General features: G+C 40.6%; 1 pseudogene; it reads left to right on the top strand.

Moving 5' to 3' along the window:
• Positions 1-2,138: 2,138 nt before the first annotated feature.
• LOC101444112 (elongation factor 1-gamma-like) lies at positions 2,139-3,294 on the top strand (annotated as a pseudogene).
• Positions 3,295-6,000: the final 2,706 nt, after the last annotated feature.

Genomic DNA, 6,000 nt, shown 5'->3' with positions numbered 1-6,000 from the left:
GCCCGGCTCCAGCGTCCGCCGCTGCGGCCCGGCCTGGCTCAGCCTCACCGAGCGGGGCTAGATGCCTCGTCTCCGCCTACCCAAGGAGGGAATCCTCTACAGGTAGCTGGGATCTCCGTGTATATTTCACAGACGGATCCTCTCTGTTACCTTCCCTCCAAATCGATGTCCAGACACCTCCGGACCAGCAAAAATCCTGAAACAATCCGGTCCCAAAGAGTCTCCAATGCCGCCCAGCCGATTCCCTGCAGAAGACCCTAACAGGGATGTTCACTCAGCCGCCATCTTGCCCCCTCCATCCTATCTTGACTTTTGACATGCCTTTCTAATAGTCATTATTTCTAACTTTTGATTTAAAGTGAGAGACTTGTGACTCTTCTTTCACTTTAACATTTAGAGTCCATTATAGGGATAATAATGAACCTAAATTCAATATCTTTATGTTTCAGGGACTAGAGAAGCCTGAGTAGAGGTAAAGAGATGAGGAAATGGTGTGTCAGTGGAACAGTCAGAACATGCACAACATTCATCAGTTAAGCTCCTTGCCTTGTATACGCATGGTTCATGGCACCCCAATACAATTACAGTAGTAACAATAAAGGTCACTGATCCCAAATGCCATGGCATATATAATAATGAGTTAAAAGTTTGAAATACTGTGAGAATTATCAAAATGTAATATAGAGGCACAAAGGAAATACATGGTGTTGGGAAAATGGTGCTGATAGATATTAGATGCCATGAAACATAAAAAATTGAATATCAATGAACGCAATAAAGGGAAGCACAATAAAATTAGCATGTTCACTATATTCAATATTTCAGAGCTTCTCTTGACTGGTGCTACTTGTAATGAAATTGGAACATCTGTACATGATATAGGGCGATGCACTATGAGCCTATTTCTCCCCTCAGGGTGATTGATTGAGAGGTACTTTGAAATGTTTTGAAATCTAACCCATTTATCTGTCTTGGAAAGGAGATCAGGAAGGATGCTGAGGGCTTCTTTCATGGCTAGCCAAAGCAGAGGTTCTTGACCTGCCCAGAAAATAAAGTCCCTCATCTAACCGTCCCTGACAGCCCTGAGAAGGCAGGTCATATTGGAGCTGGTATCTGCCCATTCGTGGGTTGCTGGCCTTGTTTTGGCTGGGAAGGACTGATTTGTAAAAGTCATCTCTGATGAGCCTTCCTCCCAGAAATTGCCCATCAGGCAAAAACAGCTAAAAAACAAATAAGTATGAGAAAGAATACAAGAAAACTCCCTGGGGCAAAGTCTTGCTGGCTTTATAATCTAGGGAGTGCAAGGACTGTCTCATGGAAAATGGAGGGGACAATCAATGTCTTGTAAACAGGGGAACTGCAAAATGACTAACAAGTAAATAACAAGGGCAAGAATCAGGATCAGAAAGATAGGGAACACCCTGCACACTATACTCACTTTGTGCAGACTATCCTGAGAGGAAAGCAAAAGTTCAAGAAAATCTTTGTCTTATCAAAAGCTGGTTAGAAAATTAAAAAAAAAAAAAAAGACAATTCAGGGAATAAATCCCAGAGGTAACAGCTTAAAATATTAAAATGTCAGTGTGCAAACAAGCATACAATACAAAGAAAGAAGCAGGGAATTATTGCCATAGGATAAAATTCCAGAATGTGGATATATGAAACAAAACATCTAAGAAATATTAACATTGTTCAAGGAGATGAAGGGAAATATAGAGAAAGAACTAACAGATATCAGGAAAACAATAAATGAACAATATGAGAATCTCAGCAAAGAGAATTTTTTAAAAAGGATCCTAATAGAATTATTGGAGTTGAAGCCCCCAATAGCTGAAATGAAAAATTACCAGGAGGGTTTCAAGAGCAGGTTGGAGCTGGCAGAAGAAAGAATAAAGGTAACACACTTAAAATGAGTCAGGTGGAGGACCAGAAAAAAATTATAAAAATTGAAAATAGTCTAAGATATCTGAGACACCATCAACCAAGCCAATGTTTACATTTGGGGAGTCTGAAAGGAGAAGGAAGAGAGAAGGGAGCTGAAACAATATTCAGTCATAATGACAGAGCATTTCCCAAAAGGAGCAAAAAAATGTAAATATGCATATCCAAGAAGCCCACAGAACACAAACAGGAAAAACATGAAGAAAAATAACAGTCGTATGTTGATCAAGCCATTGAATGCAAAGGAAAGGAAATATTTCCAGAGTCCAGTGTTTGAGGGTGGATTCCGTGTGTTTGAAAGTACTGCCATTGCCTACTATGTGAGCAATTAGGATCCTCAGGGAAGTACAGCAGTCAGGTGCTGCAATTGGTGGGCTTTACTGACAGCGACATAGTGCCCCAAGCCCATACTTGGGTGTTTCCAACCTTGTGCACCACGCACCACAACAAGCAGAGCACAGACAACACAAAGGAGGAAGTGAGGTGAATTCTAGGGCTGCCAGAAGCTCACTTGAAGACAAGGACACATCTGGTGGGTGAATGTGTAACACTGGCTGACATCACAGTTGTCTGCTCCACAGACAGGTCCTTGACTTCTGTAATACCAATTGCTGGTTCCTCATTGCATGCAAGCAGCCCCAGTTCTGGAAAGTGTTTGGGGGAGGTGAAGTTCTATAAGGTCCACCCAGTTTGTGCTAAGAAATTTGTATATAGCCTTAGATGGACACCTCATGGAAATAGTGGAAAGGCCCGTGGGAAGTAAAGCAGAAATCCCAGGGTGAGCAGAAAGAGGAGAAAAAGGTGGCAACCCCTGCTTCTGAGGATATGAATAAATGTGAGCAGGTACTGCCTACTGAGCCAAAGGCCAAAGACCCCTTTATTCCCCTACCCAAGAGTATCTCTGTGTTGGATGAACTAAAGCACAAGTATTCCAAATAAGACACATTTTCTGTGACATTGCCCTATTTTTGGAGAGCATGCTGATAAGGATAGGTAGTGCCTATGGTATTCTGAGTACCACTTCCCAGAAAAGCTCACCCAGACACCATGATCTATCCCTTCATCACTGGAATGTTCTAGTGATTGGAAAATCTGAGGAAGAATGCCACTGAGGGTGCCATCCTCTTGGGAACCAACAATAGCCGCTCTATCTCTGGAGAATCATTCTTCCAAGACCAGGAACTTACTTTTCCTCCAAGGCCAAATTGCCAGGCGGATTATGAATCATGCATGTGACAAAAGCTGGATCCTGGCAGTGAGGAGAAAAAGACACTTGTCCATGAGTACTCTTCCTGAGAGGGGGCCTTCCAACTTTTGGGCAAAGCCTTCAATCAGAGCAAGATCTTCAAGTGAACCTCATTTGCCATCATCTATCTGACTGCACCTGCCCTTCAGGAAAAAGCAGGTCATTTAAAGGAAACTGAACAATGAAAGAAAAGAAGACAGTGTTTTGAAATAAGTAAGGTACTTAAAGAAAACAACTGCCAGCCAAGAATTTTGTATCCAGTTAGACTTTCCTTCAAAAAATTGAGGAAATTAAGACATTCACAGGTGAACAAAATCTGAGGGAGTTCTTCATCACTAGAACTTCCCTACAAGCAGATTGAAAGAAAAGAACACTTGATAGTGGTTCAATGTGACAATAAGAAATAAAAACATGCAGTAAAGGAAGCCATTCATATAATTATATATGTCAGTATTATTGTAGTGCATTACTTGGTATGTAACTCAACTTCTTAATTCCTACAAGTGCTAAAATGCAAATGCATTCCATCATACTCAGAGAAAGTCCTTCGTATAATTTCAATCTTTAAAAACTTCTGAGTTCTGTCTTGTGACCCAATAAATAGTCTATCCTGGAAAAGGATCTGTGAGCACCTGAAAAGAATGCACATCTTGTTGTTTTGGGATGTAATGCTCTATAAATGTCTGTCAAGTCTGTTTATTTAACATGTTATTCAAGCTCCCTCTGACCTTACTTATCCTCTGTTTAGATGTTCTATTCAATGCTGAGAATGGTATATTGTATTCTCCAAAAGTATTTTAGAGATGCTTATTTCTTCCTTTGGTTTTACCAGTTTGCCTCATGTATTTTGGGGGACCAGGTTACATGAATAAATATTTATTATTGTTACACCTTCTGGGTGAATTGTTCATGCTATTGATCTGTAATAACCTTATTCATCTCTTATGACAGATTTGCATTTAAAATCTATTATGTCCAATATTAGTATTATCACTTGTGGCAGTTTGAGATTATTTTATGAATTCCAAAAAGAAAATTATTATGTGTTTAAACTGACCTGGGGGAACAGACGTGACTAATGCAATTAATACCTGCTTCCCATATGGGAGTTCCTGTGTTTAGTTCTTGGGTCTGATATAAATGAAGACAAAGATAGAAACAGACACAGACACAGATAAAGGAAGCTGCATGTGAGGGAAAGGACAACAATGTCATCCACAACTGAAGTACAAGGAAAGAATCCCCTGAGAGACTCAAAGAGCTGAGGCCCAGGGAATGATTTGCCATATGCCTGATAGCTTATTGCTGAACTGTGGAAGAAGAGGTAGCTGCTAAGACTGAGAGAAGAGGCCTGGTAAGAGACAAACCCTACAACGGGTTTGCCTACAGTGGCAGAAAGGTGGAGACCTCAGCAGAGATTCATGGCCGCCTTGCTTCATCACATGGCAGATGGTTTTGGTAAGAAAGCACCTCTTAAGGTACCTTGAGTAGGACTCTTCATGGCTTTGGAACTGCTAGTTTTACCCCAAATAAATCCTCCTTATAAAAGCCAACATATTTCTGGTACTTTGCATCATCAGTCTTTTAGCAAATGAAAACAGAAATTGGTACTAGGAGAGTGAGGTCATGTTGCTTGCAATTACCAAAAACCCTGGAAGGGTTTTTTTTTTTTTTTTTTTAATTTTCTTTTTTTTTTTTTAATTTTTACTTTATTTTATTTTTTTAATTTTATTTACTTTGTAATAATATTACATTAAAAAAATATATATATGAGGTCCCATTGAACCCTACCTCCCCTACCCCACCTCTCTCCCCCCTCAGCAACACTCCCTCCCATCATCATGACACAGCCATTGCATTTGGCAAGTATATCTTTGGGCACCCCCACACCCCATGGTCAACGGTTCACACCATGGCCCACACTCTCCCCCATTCCATCCAGTGAGCCCTGTGAGGATTTACAGTGTCCGGTGATTGCCCCTGAAGCACCATCCAGGGCAGCTCCATGTCCCAAAGACGCCTCCACCTCTCATCTCTTCCTGCCTTTCCCCATACCCATCAGCCATCATGTCCACTTTTCTCAATCCAATGCCACCTTTTCTATGTGGACATTGGATTGGTTGTGTCCATTGCACCTCTATGTCAAGAGGAGGCTCAGATTCCACATGGATGCTGGATGCAATCCTCCCACTTTCAGTTGTAATCACTCTAGGCTCCATGGTGTGGTGGTTGTCCTTCTTCAACTCCATCTTAGCTGAGTGTGGTGAGCTGGAAGGATTTTATAAACGAGTAGGGGGTATTTTTTGGAGGAATTAATTGTGAGATTCTTTAGAGAAAATGCCTAGATTTATTTGGTAGGAATACGGGCTGTATGGTTAAAAACACTAGTCCATTTCTTTTTGGGTTACTCTTTGCATGGAATATTTTTTCCAACCATTCATATTCAGCCTAATTATATCCTTGTATGTAAGGTGGAACTCTGTAGACAGCATAAAAAATGGCTCATATTTTTTCATTCCTTCTGTCAGTCTATGTCTTTTCATTATGGAGTTCAGGCCACTAAGGTTCAATGGCATTATTGCAAAGGCAATACTTCTTTTGTCCATTTTATCATTTGGCTTTCCATTCTCTTATCTTACTATTGGCTGTCTTTTTACCTGTTTAGTTAACCTTAACCTTACTAATAATCTTTATTTCTACACTCTTCTCCAAGTCTCTTGCCCTTTTGGTTTCCTTTCAGGCTGTAGCACTCCCTTTAGTATCTCTTGTAAATCAGACCTTTGGTAACAAATGCTCTTGTTTTTGTTTATCTC

The sequence above is a fragment of the Dasypus novemcinctus genome, chromosome 10 (genome assembly GCF_030445035.2).
Source record: "Dasypus novemcinctus isolate mDasNov1 chromosome 10, mDasNov1.1.hap2, whole genome shotgun sequence".
NCBI classification, from domain to species: Eukaryota; Metazoa; Chordata; class Mammalia; order Cingulata; family Dasypodidae; genus Dasypus; species Dasypus novemcinctus.
Note: the sequence above shows the minus strand (reverse complement) of the source record. Positions and strands in the feature narration are given on the sequence as shown.